The sequence below is a fragment of the Mus musculus genome, chromosome 6, assembly GCF_000001635.26.
Source record: "Mus musculus strain C57BL/6J chromosome 6, GRCm38.p6 C57BL/6J".
Lineage (NCBI taxonomy): Eukaryota > Metazoa > Chordata > Mammalia > Rodentia > Muridae > Mus > Mus musculus.
The window spans coordinates 131,198,644-131,214,783 of NC_000072.6; the positions used below are offsets into that span (position 1 = coordinate 131,198,644).

Consider the following 16,140-nt stretch of genomic DNA (forward strand, 5'->3'; position numbering starts at 1 on the left):
GAATACTGTGCTTGAAAGAACTTCTGGGGAAGTTCTCTGCTGTCTATGTGTCAGGGTCCTCAGATCCGCTAGTGTATGCTGCCTTCTTGGTGGCTCGGTGTCTAAGAGATCTCAGGGGTCCAGGTTTGGTGAGACTGCTCATCTTTCTATGGGGCTGCCATCCTCCTCAACTTTTCCAGCCTTTCCCTAATTCAACCACAGAGGTCATCTCATTTACGTTGTATTCCTTTAGAAAAATCCCATGTTCCTCAGCAATCAAGTGTTTCCTTTCTAATGGACAAATTATTTTATATTCCATATTTTAATTAAAAAAATCTAAATCCTGATGTTTTCCCAAATTCATAAAAATTTATTCAAGACAGACAAGGTGGATCACAACTGTAATATAGAACTTGGGGGTTTGACCTAAGAGATTCAGGCATCTGGACAAACCTTCACATTACATAGCACTGTCAAGTCCTACCCTGGCTACCTAAGACCCAGGCTTAAAAATAAAAACAAAAACAAAACAAAGCAAAAAGCAAAAGAAATTACTCATCTTTCGGTCTAAAAGTTTCTGTTTAAAACAGCTTTTAAGTCCTCATTTCTTCCTTCCTCCTATAACCAGCTGACAGGCCAAAGTAAGGCAAGGACAATTCTCCAAATCTGCAGAGTACAATGCATAGGAGAAGAGCATTCACCTTCATGGCTGCCTTCTCTGGACCCCTGAGTCTCCTCAGGCCTGACTGGATTCTGTGACTCTGAAGAAGACTCAAAAAAATCTTGAGTTTGAATAAGTCACCTCCTGATTGCTCATCTTGGAAAGAAGCAATGTAGGTTTAAATCGAAACCTTGCCTTGGGATGATATGTAGGTAAGGAACATGTTAAAATCCAAGTTTAGAACTTTCCAGAAATTGATACTGGGGTGAGCTAGAAGTTAATTGTCTCCTTGTAGGACCTGAAATCAGTAAAGGACCTGAACTTTCACAAAATGTAAAATATACTTGAACTAGTTAACACATCAAAGATTATTAGGAGGTATGGGGAAAAATCAAATTGATGAATAAAGGACTGTCTAATGACAGGGCCATGACAATGCTTGATGAAACTGCTGCCTGTTAAATCAATGATACACTTTTAAACTACTATTAACATGTAACAGGTATTCAAAACAGTGAAAATAAATAATTTTGCTTTTAAAGCTTTTGTAAATATTGTGATATACACATGGATATAAAATGTTCTTGTCCATTGATCACATGTACAAAATCTCTGCTGGAAATCTTCACCACAGGGGTTATCTGAAATTATAAAGCAAGGAGTTAACATTTCATATTTACATTCCAGATGTGAAATAAAAGTCTCCTGGGCTAAAGTTCAAACATATATATTCATAATCCCTAGTTATTCCATGGCCCTGTACCTTTCACAAAAGATGGTGTAGGGTATTATGATGGTGGAAGATCCTATACCAAACTAAAATTCGCAAGCATAATGGTGTATGACTTCTGTCGCAGCATTTGGGAGTCAGGGACAGCAAGATTTTTAAGGCTACCACATCTATAAAGCAAATTTCCAGAGCCAGCATTACACAGAGATTATCTATATCAAAAAATTATAATGAAATAAATAAAATCTGTAAATAGGCATCATAAATATCCATAAACTATTCAGTCTAATGATAACAATCAGCCTAGAAATCACTAAATTGGAAAAACTTATAGTTTTCCTTGCTTCTTCCACTAAACATTATTTGAATATCACCAAAAAAAGATGGCATCTCACACATTTTTATTTGATGACATTTTCTAAATTCATTTACATTTTCACTAATTTTTTGAGAAAAATGTGGCCTCCTATTACAGAATTCAGCAAAGTACCTAGGAAGCTACGTAAGCAGCTTGAATTAATTATAAAGTAATTAAATCTACTGATCACTCTTTCATTTCACACACAAGGAAAATTATTGTCCACCAAGAGAAAATACCTGTTTTGAAACTGAACTCCAATCTCCACATGCAGGCTTAATGCAACTCTGAAGTGATTAATCACACATGATCTTTCCATGAATCCCACCCTTCAAAGGATAATAACAGAAAAAAAAATACAAGGACAGAAACCACATCCTAGAAAAAGCAAGAAGGTAATCCCTCAACAAAACTAAAAGAAGACAGCCACAGGAACAGAATGCCAACTCTAACAACAAAAATAATAGGAAGCAACAATTACTTTTCCTTAATATCTCTTAATATCAATGAACTCAACTCCACAATATAAAGACATAGACTAACAGACTGACTACACAAACAGGAACCAACATTTTTCTGCTTACAGGAAACACACCTCAGGGAAAACGATAGACACTACCTCAGAATGAAAGGCTGGAAAAAAATTTTCCAAGCAAATGGTCTGAAGAAACAAGCTGGAGTAGCCATTCTAATATCGAATAAATATCGTCCTCCAACACAGAGTTATCAAAAAGACAAGGAGGGGCACTTCATACTCATCAAAGGTAAAATCTTCCAAGAGGAACTATCAATTCTGAATATCTATGCTCCAAATACAAGGGCATCCACATTCATTAAATTTAGTAAAGCTCAAAGCACACATTGCACCTCACACAATAATAGTGGAAGACTTCAACACACCACGTTCATCAATGGACACATCATGGAAACAGAAACTAAACAGGGACACAGTGAAATTAACAGAAGTTATTAAACAAATGGATCTAACAGATATCTACAGAACATTTTATCCTAAAACAAAAGGATATACCATCTTCTCAGCACCTCATGGTACCTTCTCCAAAACTGACCACATAAATGCTCAAAAAACAAGCTTCAAAATACACAAAAATACTGAAATTGTCCCATGCATCCTATCAGATCACCATGGACTAAAGCTGATCGTCAATAAAAAAATAAATAATAGAAAGCCAACATTCACATGGAAACTGAACAACACTCTTCTCAATGATACCTTGGTCAAGGAAGAAATAAAGAAAGAAATTAAGGACTTTTTGGAGTTTAATAAAAATAAAGCCACAACATACCCAAACTTATGGGACACAATGAAAGCATTTCTAAGAGGAAAATTCATAGCTCAGAGTGCCTCCAAAAAGAAACTAGAGGAAGCACACACTAGAGCTTGACAACACTCCTAAAAGCTCTAGAAAAAAAGGAAGAAAATTCACCTAAGAGGAGTAGATGGGAAGAAATAATCAAACAAAAAGGCGAAATCACCCAAGTGGAAACAAGAAGAACTATTCAAAGAATCAACCAAAAGAGGAGTTGGATCTTTGAGAAAATCAACAAGATAGATAAACCCTTAGCCAAACTCACTAGAGGGCACAGGGAAAGCATCCTAATTAACAAAATCAGAAATGAAAAGGGAGACATAAAAACAGATCCTGAAGAAATCCAAAACACCATCAGATCCTTCTACCAAAGGCTATACTCAACAAAACTGGAAAACCTGGATGAAATAGACAAGTTTCTAGACAGATACCAGGTACCAAAGTTAAATCAAGATCAAGTTAATTATCCAAACAGTCCTATATCCCCTAAAAAAATAGAAGCAGTCATTAATAGTCTCCCAACCAAAAAAAGCCCAGGACCAGATGGGTTTAGTGCAGAGTTCTATCAGACCTTCAAAGAAGATCTAATCCCAGTTCTTCACAAACTATTCCACTAAATAGAAACAGTAGGTGTGAGGAGCCACCCTTGTAATTGCCATTACAAGATGGCGCTGATATCCAGTGTTCTAACTTGTAAACAAATAGTCTGCACATGTGCTAGGGTATTTTTCCATTCCTTGTGCCCTGCCTGTCCCGTGGCATCATCTGGGCTGATAGTGAGCAGTTAATCAGGAGCTGACACATCACACAGAGGGGTATTTAAGCAGCACCATTTTCCGGGTTCAGGGTCTTCCTGAGAAGTAAGCAATAAGGCTTTGCCATAGAAGGATCTGGTTGTCCGAGTATGTTTTGCTGGCGAAACTTTACAAGGACAAGAAGTGGCGCTGATAACCCGGGAACTATATCATCACCAGGCGCTGATAGGAGACCCCCGTTTCACGGGGCAGATTCAGAACTACAAGACAATACAGCTCTGCAAGGTATGGCCTTGAACTTTCTCCAGCATTAGAAGCCTTTCTGTTCCTTTTCACAGGGATCATTCTTTTCTTTAGATTGCGTACAGTTTCCACAGGAGGAAATGCTAACTAGTGTTCAGTCGAGGTCAGGCAAGGTTAGAACAAAGGCAAGAAGATAGCATGGGAGCCTCCCACTCTGTGGTGACTTTCAGTCGGTCCTGAGGCACCTTACAGTCGGTCCTGAGGCAGCGTGGCTTGAAAGTCTCCACTAAGACACTAGAAGGCTTTGTAAAAGAGATAGATCACATAGCACCGTGGTTTGCGTGCTCAGGGTCCTTAACTATCCCCTCTTGGGAGAAACTCAGGGGAGATTTAGGTAGGGAGCAGGAGAACAGCAAACTTAAAGCAGGAACTATGCCGTTGTGGAAGCTGGTAAGATCGTGCTTAAAGAACGAGGAATGTCAACAAGTAGTTAAGGCAGGGCAGAAAATTCTGGACGAAATTCAAGAAAACCTATCAGAGGCAGAGCAGGGAGAGAGAGTAGGAGCAAAGAGGAAACATGGTGCACCAAATAAGCATACAGGCCTCTCCATGGGTCTTAAACCTGAGGAGAAGATGATGTCGGGGAAGGATACCCGGGGAGAGATAAGAAGAAAGGAGGAGAAAAAAACAAAAGAAAAAAGATCAATCAGTGGAGGTCCCTAGAGGAGGGAGCCTATACCCACCGCTAGATGAGTTTAAGGAGTTAGCTCTTAGCAGCTCAGAATCAGAAGAAGAGCTTAGCCCCTCTGAGGAAACAGACTTGGAGGAGGAAGCAGTTCGTTATAAGAGAGAAAATTACCAGCCAGATAAAATGCGAGCTAATCAGTCAAGAAAAAAGCCAAAAGCGGCTGGCGTGGGCCAGCTTGCTGCTCAGCCTCCAGGCAGTCGGCTTCAAGGTCATAGTGCACCTCCGCCCTATGCGGAGCCCCCCGCCCTGCGTAGTGCGTCAGCCCTGTGCAGAAAGGCAGTGCGCAGAAAGGCAGTGCGCAGACTCGTTCATTCCAAGAGAGGAACAAAGGAAAATGCAACAGGCATTTCCGGTCTTTGACGGAGCCGAGGGTGGGCGTGTTCACGCTCCGGTAGAGTATATACAGATTAAAAAGCTTGCCGAGTCGGTCCGTAACTATGGAGTCAGTGCTAATTTCACTGTGGCAGAGGTCAAAAGGCTTGCGGCCTTGGCAATGACTCCCGGGGACTGGACAACAGTGATAAAAGCTGTGGCTCCAAATATGGGAATGTATCTTGAATAGAAAACATTGTGGCAAGATTTCTGCCAGACGTAAGCAAGGGCTAATGCTACCATGGAAGGAAAAAGAAGAAAAGAGAAAAACAAAAGATAATATAAAATATACAAAAGATAATATAAATTATAAAGATACAAAGGATAATACAAATTAAGTCAGTTTACCCTCCTCTCGAGGACTTTGACTAAAGAGGCAGCCTTCATTAAGGCTTAAAGATAGCTCTCAAGGTCACTGTGCCTCCTCTCTCTTCTCTGGCAATATTCCCAGAAGAAGGAGATAAGGAAGTAGAGTCTGAACATGAGAGAGAGAAAATACGTTTTAGAAAAGCAGTTATCCCCTGTTTGGGATCTTTTAGCAAAAAAGAGAAAAAATGAAAATAAGCTATTTCAGAGCCCTCCTGAGGAACAGAAGAAAAATGGGAGACGTCCTGTTTTCTCTCTGGCTCCTATGGAGATTTTCTTAGCTCTGGTTAAAATATCTGTGTCCCTCTGAGACACCAAGTTCTATTCCCTGTCTGTCTATTGTCTCTTTTTGGTGCACCAAAACAAATTGTCCATATGTCTATCAATTCATGTTTGTTTTTGTTTTGTGGTTTGAATGGTTATTGTTCTGTGTTTCATGTTGAAAAATATAAATGGTTAAAACTTTATCTGCTGGCTGTACATCCTTTAACTTGTTTCAAAAGCAGGCTCAATTTACAAAGCACAAACTGATAAATTAGCTGCACTGTGGCTGGGAATCAAGTACTGCTGAAAAGCCTTGCTGAGGGCTGATTGCAAATGGAGATCTTAAAGGGGCAGGCAGCCTTTTGCTTGTAACAGAAAGTTAGCTTAAAATTGGGAACTCAGGGTTGGAGTCTTTCTAAACAACATGAACAAACACAAGAAAACAGGTCTTTAAGGATACTTCAACATAGGGATAATCTTTGAGCCAAGACTCTGGCAGAGTGTTCAGATTGAGAAAAGTTTACATTTGGGTTGAGGCAGAGCTCAGAGGGGAGCAGCTTCAGCTCGGCTTGTGTGGCACTTCTTAGAGCCTTATTATAGACCTAGCCAGATGTTGTTCTAAATAAAATTTAAATTCAAAAAGTTTATAAAAGGTCAATCAGGCTATAAAACTTATAAAGGCAATTCAAAATAACTTGCCTACTTCATATAAAATTATTATAGATTTAAAAGTTTAATTTTTTCCATTTGTAAAGAGTTTACTTCTAGTGAACTGGTGATCATTAAAGGTTTTTGCCCCTAGGTATGGCTAACATAGCTTAACAATATGTAAGAAATTTTTATTATCGGCTTCAATACAAGAAGCAAAAGGTTTAAATCTTTCAGTATATATTGTTTCCAAAGTGAAAAGTATTTTATTAGCTAATGTCTCTAAAGGGAAGTTTAAAGTTCTGGAGAATAGTTGTTGCTTCATAAGATTCAGAGGCAATATCTTTTTTAATAATTAGGGTTTTAGTTATACTGGAAAATTGGTACAAATTTACTTCAAAATTTTATTTCCAAAAGCTTACAGGATATGTTAATTGGCTAAGACCTCACCTTAAACTTGCCACAGGAGAACCTAAGCCTTTGTTAAGTGCTATCAAGTGAGATTCCAATTAACTGGTGAGAACCAAAAAGGCTTTAACAGAAAGTAGAAGAAACTTCTGTAATCTATTAGTATCAATTGTAATTAGTGGTAATAAAATATTAGTTAAATATTCTAGTTATTTTTATTAAATGTGCCCACAGCTATTTTTTGGCAAAAATAAACATTAATGTAAAATCATCCTTTTTCACCTCAAAGTTTTAACATCCTATTATAAGGCTGCTGTGGTGCTAATTAAGAATTACCTTGTTCCAAACAGCAATTGGTTATTGCAGAATATTGATATTTGACCTATTACATACCATCATTTTAAATAAAATTGATACTCATCCTAAGATAAGTTAAAAATTGCTTATACATGCTTTTGTATCTTCTATAAGTTCATGCATGCTTGCATCCCATTTACTGTATTTAAAAACAACCCTTCTGTGGGAAAAAAGTATATGTGAATTAAATCACATGATTATTCTTTTGAGTTTCCTCCTGTTTCAGCACAGATAATTAAATTGTGTGCTGAAGATGGTGTTTAAAAATGTTAAACAATTAAACTTTAAGTTGTATATTAATAGTCAATATTATATCTCAGAGCTTGCAATTGCTTATGCAACTTATAAGAAAAAATACTTTTTCTTTAAGAAAATTGTTTTGGGGCAGTTAAGAACTTGTCCTGGGTTGCCTAGAAAAGACCTCCAGGATTTGCTTTTGTGCTATAGAGGTTTACATAAAGCTTTAACTAATAAAGATTACAGATAGCTCCTGAAAAGATACAAGCTCAAGATTCTTATATTTATTAGGGTTTTAGAAGATAGTTATTTACAGAGACAACTTAGAGATTTTCTTTAATTTCTGATTAATAAATAAATTTTACGTATGTGACTATAATGACTTTTCTAGCATTCTAGTTACAATCTCTCTTCAAGAGAAACAATTGAAAGTGTAATTAGTCACTGTTCATTTTATATTAAAACTGGCTAACAGTTCAGTATCTAAAATTTTGGTGAAAATACAAGATTGTATTTTAATGTGTGAGCACCCTTTTTATATTCAACATATTAGAGCACATTCAGGCCTTCCTGGTCCTATGTCTTTGGGAAATGATTTGGCAGATAAAGCCACTAAGGTTGTGGCTGTTGCTCTGTCTTCACAGACAGAAGCTGCAAAAGAATTTCATAAGCGCTTTCATGTGACAGCTGAGACTTTACATCGCTGCTTCTCATTAATGAGAAAAGAAGCTAAAGAAATTGTTACTCAATGCCAAAATTGCTGTGAATTTTTACCTACTCCTCATGTAGGGGTAAACCCTCGTGGTGTCAGGCCATTACAGGTCTGGCAAATGGATGTCACGCGTATTTCCTCCTTTGGGAGAAATCAATATTTACATGTTTCTATTGACACCTGCTCTGGTGTAATGTTTGCCATACCTTTAACAGGTGAAAAAGACTCTCATGTTATACAGCATTGCCTAGAAGCATGGAGCGCTTGGGGCAAGCCCACAATCCTAAAAACGAATAATGGGCCAGCTTATACTTCTCAAAATTTTCAACAGTTTTGCCATCAGATGAATGTGATTCATCTGACTGGCCTTCCTTATAATCCTCAAGGACAAGGCATTGTAGAATGTGCCCATCGCACTCTCAAGTCCTATTTAATTAAACAAAAAGGGGGGATAAAGTCTATGATGCCAAAGATGGCTCTATCCCTTATAATATTTACTCTTAATTTCTTAAAATTGGATAATGCTGGGAGATCACCAGCTGAAAGGCACAGACAATGGCCTCAATTGCTCAATGAAATGGTCAAGTGGAATAATGTCCTTGATAATAAATGATATGGCCCGGATCCTATTTTAATAAGATCCAGGGGAGCTATATGTGTTTTTCCACAGGAGGAAGATAATCCCTTTTGGATTCCGGAGCGCCTCACTCAACGGATCTAGCTCTTGGACAATGAGTCACAGGAACAAGATCCCAAGACATCGATGGATCATACTCCTCATGCTGGACATTCTGGTTCCTAGTATATCTGGAGAGTTAAGATGGGGAATAATGTCAACGTTCCCTCTTCCTATGCCAGTTATGCATAATGCACAAATATTTCCACCACACTTTTTCACTACAGATAAAGAACTGGGACTTGCTTATTTACCCTTAGATGAACAGATTCAGGCTTTACTAGAAGATAGAACCTTCTTCCTACAGGGAAGCCTGTGCTTTATGTTAATTTCCTCATTACAAGATAAGAGCCAATGTATATCCTTGCATTATCAATCAGCAGCCTGGTTAAGAAAGAGCTCTTGGGGCGTAACGACTGATATAAAGGCTGATACCATAGTTATTAAAGGATGGTGGCCTAGCCGAAAACCTGGAAATAAGCCGCCTTCACAACCAAGAATGGCATCCTTTTGCAAGGAAGGGTCCATGGAAGATGTAATGTTACCTTGGACAGATTGCCAAGCTAAAAAATATACTTGGGCAGTAGAGAAATATTTTTTCCTTTTCCCCATATATTAGTAGAGAGTATAATACTTTTGCTGGATATGATTTTAGTACTATGGACCCCCCCCGAACTAATACTAACCCTTTTGATCAGTGGTTACTTTGTGGGGTTAATGGAAGCTGTACTGATCTCGCCCCCATGGCAATGATTGGAGGAGGTTCTAGTGAGAAAGAAGAATTGACCTTTGATTGGAAAGGTACCTTGAAGACTGGTCGGTCTGATAAGCAGAGTCCAAATTCTTTTAAATGGACCACCTCCAATGTTAGATATAAGAAACAGAAAGAGGTAAATTTTACCGCCACCCGGTTATGTGTATGGCCCCCGTTTTTGTGGGTGGTAAGTAACAAAAACTTAAATCAGAATCAGATAGAGATAGATTGCTCACAAGAAAAATGTTTTTATGCCTTATGCTGGGATGCTAAGAAATATCCTTTTGCTTTGGTTACCCGTTTGCCTAGATTTGTTCCTGTTCCTGTAGATGCCCCTAATAGCTTGACTTTGTTTCGAGGGAAAAGAGATTTTGGTATTTCTGCTATCATAGTTGGACTGGTGGCCACAGCGGCGGTTGCAGCCTCTGTCACGGCCTCGGCACTCGCTCTATCTACTACTGTTCAAACAACACATACTGTTAATGAGCTTTCTATGAAGGTCACAATTGCCTTAGATAAACAGGCTACAGCCAACTCACAGATACAAGGAGGGTTGATGTTGACAAATCAACGCATCGACCTAGTCCAAGAGCAAGTGGATATTCTTTGACAGTTGGCTCAATTGGGCTGTGAATACAAGATGCCTGGCCTTTGTGTTACTTCTGTTCAGTTTGAAAATTCTACAAGAGCAGCAAATTTGTCAAAAACTTTGTCTCGTTATATGTTACAGAATTGGACCATGGAATTTGAGCAAATGCTTCGAGAGTTGAGAGTTCCTATTCTACAAGTGAATTCTACGCATTTTGACCCTTCGCTGACAAAGGGCTTCTCCACCTGGATTTCCTCTGCATTTTCCTACTTTAAGGAGTGGGTAGGGGTAGGCTTGTTTGCCATGATCCTATGCGGTGGAGCATTGCTTTTGCTCTGGATGGTCTGTAAACTTAAAGCCCAAACAAAAAGGGACAAGATGGTAATAGCCCAAGCACTTGCAGCATTAGAACATGGTGCCTCCCCTGATATATGGTTATCTATACTTAAGCAATAGGTCGCTGGCCGCTCAGCTCTTGCATCCCACGAGGCTAGTCTCATTGCACGGGATAGAGTGAGTGTGCTTCAGCAGCCCGAGAGAGTTGCACAGCTAAGTACTGCAGTAGAAAGGCTCTGCAGCATAAAATGAGACTATTCTAGGGAGACATGTCATCTTGTATGAAGGTTGAGTGTCCAAGTGTCCTTCTCCCAGGAAAATGGACACGGGAGCGGACCAAGACCCCTCCGGGTAATGAGCCTGGGAGAAGGTTTTGTGTAATGCCCCTATTTTTGCATACTGGGGATTTGACCTCTATCTCCACTCTCAGTGCTGGGTGGCCCGTTGCCTTTTAAATAAAAGAAAAGGGGGAGATGTGAGGAGCCGCCCTTGCAATCGCCATTACAAGATGGTGCTGATATCCGGTGTACTAACTAGTAACAAATAGTCTGCACATGTGCTAGGGTATTTTTCCATTCCTTGTGCCCTGCCTGTCCCATGGCGTCATCTGGGATGATAGTGAGCAGTTAATCAGGAGCTGACACGTCACACAGAGGGGTATTTAAGCAGCACCATTTTCCGGGTTCAGGGTCTTCCTGAGAAGTAAGCAATAAAGCTTTGCCATAGAAGGATCTGGTTGTCCGAGTGTGTTTTGCTGGTGAAACATTACAAGGACAAAAAGAAGGTACTCTACCCAATTCATTCTATGAAGCCACAATTACTCTGATACCTAAACCACAAAAAGACTCAACAAAGATAGAGAACTTCAGACCAATTTACCTTATGAATGTCTATGCAAAAATACTCAATAAAGTTTTTGCTATCCGAATCCAAGAACACATCAAAACAATCATCCGTCCTGACCAAGTAGGTTTCATCCCAGGGATGCAGGGATGGTTCAATATAAGGAAATCCATCAACATAATCCAGTACATAAACAAACACAAAGACAACATCCACATGATCATCTCGTTAGATTTGGAGAAAGCATTTGACGAAATCCAACACCCATTCATGATAAAGACTTGGAAAGATCAGGAATTCAAGGCCCATACTTAAACATGATAAAAGCAATCTACAGCAAACCAATAGCCAACATCAAAGTAAATGGTGAGAAGCTGGAAGCAATCCCACTAAAATCAGGGACTAAACAAGGCTGTCCACTTTCTCCCTACCTATTCAACATCGTACTTGAAGTCCTAGCCTGAGCAATTCGACAACAAAAGGAGATCAAGGGGATATAAATTGGAAAGGAAGAGGTCAAAATATCACTTTTTGCAGATTATATGATAGTATAGATAAGTGACCCTAAAATTTCCACCAGAGAACTCCTTAGCCTGATAAACAGCTTCAATGAAGTAGCTGGATATAAAATTAACTCAAACAAGTCAATGACCTGTCTCTACACAAAGGTTATACAGGCTGAGAAAGAAATTAGGGGAAAAAACACCCTTCTCAATAGTCACAAATAATATAAAATACCTTGGTGTGACTCTAACTAAGAAAGTAAAAGATCTGTATGATAAGAACTTCAAGTTTCTGAAGAAAGAAATTAAAGGAGACCTCAAAAGATGGAAAGATCTCTCATCCTCATGGATTGGCAGGATCAATATAGTAAAAATGGCTATCTTGCCAAAAGCAATCTACAGATTCAATGCAATCCCCATCAAAATTCCAACGCAATTCTTCAACGAATTACAAAGGGCAATCGGCAAATTCATCTGCAATAACAAAAAACCTAGGATAGCAAAAACTCTTCTCAAGGATAAAAGAACCTCTGGTGGAATCACCATGCCTGACCTAAAGCTGTACTACAGAGCAATTGTGATTAAAAAAAAACAAAACAAAACAAAACAAAACAAAACAAAACAAACAAACAAACAAAAAAACCGCATGGTACTGGTATAGTGACAGACAAGTAGAACAATGGAATAGATTTGAAGACCCAGAAATGAACCCACACACCTCTGGTCACTTGATCTTTGACAAGGTGGTAAAAAAGTGGTAAAAAAGACAGCATTTTCAACAAATGGTGCTAGCACAACTGGCAGTTATCATGAAGAAGAATGGAAATTGATCCATTCCTATCTCCTTGTACAAAGGTCAAATATAAGTGGATTAAGGAACTCCACATAAAACCAGAGACACTGAAACTTATAGAGGAAAAAGTAGGGAAAAGCCTCGAAGGTATGGGTACAGGGGAAAAATTCCTCAATAGTACAGCAATGGCTTATGCTGTAGGATCGAAAATAGACAAATGGGACCTCATAAAATTGCAAAGCTTCTGCAAGGCAAAAGACACCGTCAATAGAACAAAAAGGCCACCAATAGATTGGGAAAAGATCTTTACCTATCCTAAATCAGAAAGGGGACTAATATCCAATATATATAAAGAACTCATGAAGGTGGACTCCAGAAAATCAAATAACCCCATTAAAAAATGGGGCTCAGATATAAACAAAGAATTGTCACCAAGGAATACAGAATGGCTGAGAAGCACCTGAAAAAATGTTCAACATCCTTAATCATCAGGGAAATGCAAATCAAAACAACCCTGAGATTCCACCTCACACCAGTCAGAATGGCTAAGATCAAAAATTCAGGTGACAGCAGATGCTGGCAAGGATGTGGAGAAAGAGAAACACTCCTCCATAGTAGGTGGGATTACAAGCTTGTACAACCACTCTGGAAATCAGTCTGGCAGTTCCTCAGAAAATTGGACATAGTACTACCGGAGGATTCTGCAATACCTCTCCTGGGCATATATCCAGAAGATGCCCCAACTGGTAAGAAGGACACATGCTCCACTATGTTCATAGCAGCCTTATTTATAATAGCCAGAAGCTGGAAAGCACCCAGATGTCCCTCAACAGAGGAATGGATACAGAAAATGTGCTACATTTACACTATGGAGTACTACTCAGCTATTAAAAAGAATGAATTTATGTAATTCCTAGGCAAATGGATGGACCTGGAGGGCATAATCCTGAGTGAGGTAACCCAGTCACAAAAGAACTCAAATGATATGTACTCACTGGTAAGAGGATATTAGCCCAGAAACTTAGAATACCCAAGATACAAGATACAATTTACAAAACACATGAAACTCAAGAAGAACGAAGACCAAAGTGTGGACACTTTGCCCCTTCTTAGAATTGGGAACAAAACACGCATGGAAGGAGTTACAGTGACAAAGTTTGGAGCTGAGATGAAAGGATGGACCATCTAGAGACTGCCATATGTGGGGATCCATCCCATAATCAGCCTCCAAACGCTGACACAATTTCATACACTAGCAAGATTTTGCTGAAAGGACCCTGATATAGCTGTCTCTTGTGAGGCTATTCCGGGGCCTGGCAAACACAGAAGTGTATGCTCACAGTCAGCTATTGGATGGATCACAGGTCCCCTAATGGAGGAGCTAGAGAAAGTACCCAAGGAGCTAAAGGGGTCTGCAACCCTATATGTGGAACAACAATATGAACTAACCAGTATCCCCCCGAGCTCGTGTCTCTAGCTGCATATGTATCCGAAGATGGCCTAGTTGGCCATAATTGGAAAGAGAGGCCCATTGGTCTTGCAAACTTTATATGCCTCAGTAAAGGGGAATGCCAGGGCCAAGAAGTGGGAATGGGTGGGTAGGGGAATGGGGGGAGGGTATGGGGGACTTTTGGGATAACATTGGAAATGTAAATGAAGAAAATACCTAATTAAAAAATAATAAATAATAAAATAAATAAAATAAAATAAAATATATATTTATTTAATATACATGAGTAACACTGCTGCTCTTCACAGACTGAAGAGGGCATCAGATCCCATTACAGATGGTTCTGAGCCACCATTTGGTTGCTGGGAATTGAACTCAGGACGTCTGGAAGAGCAGTCAGTGCCCTGAACCACTGAGCCATCTCTCCAGCCCCTTGTGAGGTTTTCTTGATGAACTGATCATAGGGAAGTATCAGACATCTGTACTGGGATTGTTCTTTGATGGCCTGTGGTTTCTGGAATTCAAATATCGTGAAGTAGCTCCATCCAGTTACAGTTGTCATTACTGGGGCTGCAAGGTTTCAATCTGTCAAAAGTCAGTCTTGTATGAAGAAAATATTGTGAGACATTATCTCCCCAGAAAATATTGGATATTGACAAAGTTTGGGGAAGGGATCAGTATTGTCCTCTATTGTGTCTTTATCAATCAGCACATCCGAATTAATATAGTTCTTCTCTACTCTGCATACTCCAGGGGTTGACCTAACTGAGGAATTGAGCAAATGAAGAAATGATAGACACACTGACACAGAAAAGCTATGATCAGGTTCTGTGGGTTCTCTAAGAATATGCAGCACATGAAAGCATGGTATATTTATTACTGAGAGTTGAACTGTGAGGCACTTATTCCATGCAGCTGAGCAGTAGGTAAATCTATGGCATACAGTCAAACAAGGAGTAAAGTTTAATTTATTTCAGTAGGTGCAGTCTCTGTAGGGGAAGTGTCTTCAGGCCATAAAAATCGTGGGGGAAAACAGATACAGTGGACATGTTATGCACAGACACCATTCACTGTCAAACGTTAGGTGTCCTTTGCAATTCTTCTGAGCTTCACCTGCGGAAGGCTCTGTCATTCCATGGGCCTTGGTCCTTGACATGAATGACTCTTCCTAAGTCACACAATAACATCCACTGAGGACTTGACACTATCTCTAGACTCATCCATAGTAAATTAAACAGCCCTTGTTAAACTTACTTAGACACCAACATAAAAAAAAATTAACAGGGGAAAGGAGCATGTAGAAAAAAATTAAATAATAAAGCACCTTAAAAACTATCAACATGTGTAAGATATATCACAAAATACTGAAAGAAGTGAAGATTTCACCAAGTGAGTAAAACTATAGCCATCAGTTTTCACAGCTCCATAAGGATATGGATACTATCTGCTATAGATTCAGTAAAATCCCATGGGACATTTTTAAAGAAATTTTGAGAGAGGGAATGGAAGTGGAATAATCAACAAAGCAACAATTTTGGAGGATTGGTGAATTTCACTGTACAGGTACTAGAAGTATAAAGTGGGAGTTATATCACTCCACACTTAAACATCTCCATTGAGACAAAGAGAAATACCCCATTACCTCCACCAGAGTAATTATGAAGTTAAAATCTCCAGTCTAAATATTAATCTGAAAGGACTGAAGAGAGGACTAAGTAGTTAAGGATAACTTAAAATTGTCCTTATGAAATTTTCACCAATTTTACAATGAACCAAAATTGTCTCTGTTCACGCATTTGTTGATGGAGATGAAATATGTTTCTAATTGTTATCTATTACAAAGAGAGCAGCATTGGAAAATGTTGAGAAAATCTCTCTGTGATAGAATTAAGCAACCTTTATGAACTACGACCAAGAGTCATACAGCTGAACCCTCAGGTCTATCAGTGTCCAACTTCGTAAGGAAATGCTGTGCTGATTTCCATAGTGGCCACATATCTTTGCACTCCTACCAAGCAATGAATCAA

The 16,140-nt window shown here is 39.0% G+C and overlaps 1 protein-coding gene across 1 annotated transcript in view; it reads right to left on the bottom strand.

Moving 5' to 3' along the window:
* Window positions 1-326: 326 nt before the first annotated feature.
* Klra2 (killer cell lectin-like receptor, subfamily A, member 2) overlaps window positions 327-16,140 on the bottom strand; it is a 48,747-nt gene continuing 32,933 nt past the window's right edge. Inside the window, exon 8 of the transcript XR_001785100.1 lies at window positions 327-1,281. The gene's annotated coding sequence lies outside the window, so the exon portion shown is untranslated. The remainder of the gene's footprint in view (window positions 1,282-16,140) is intronic.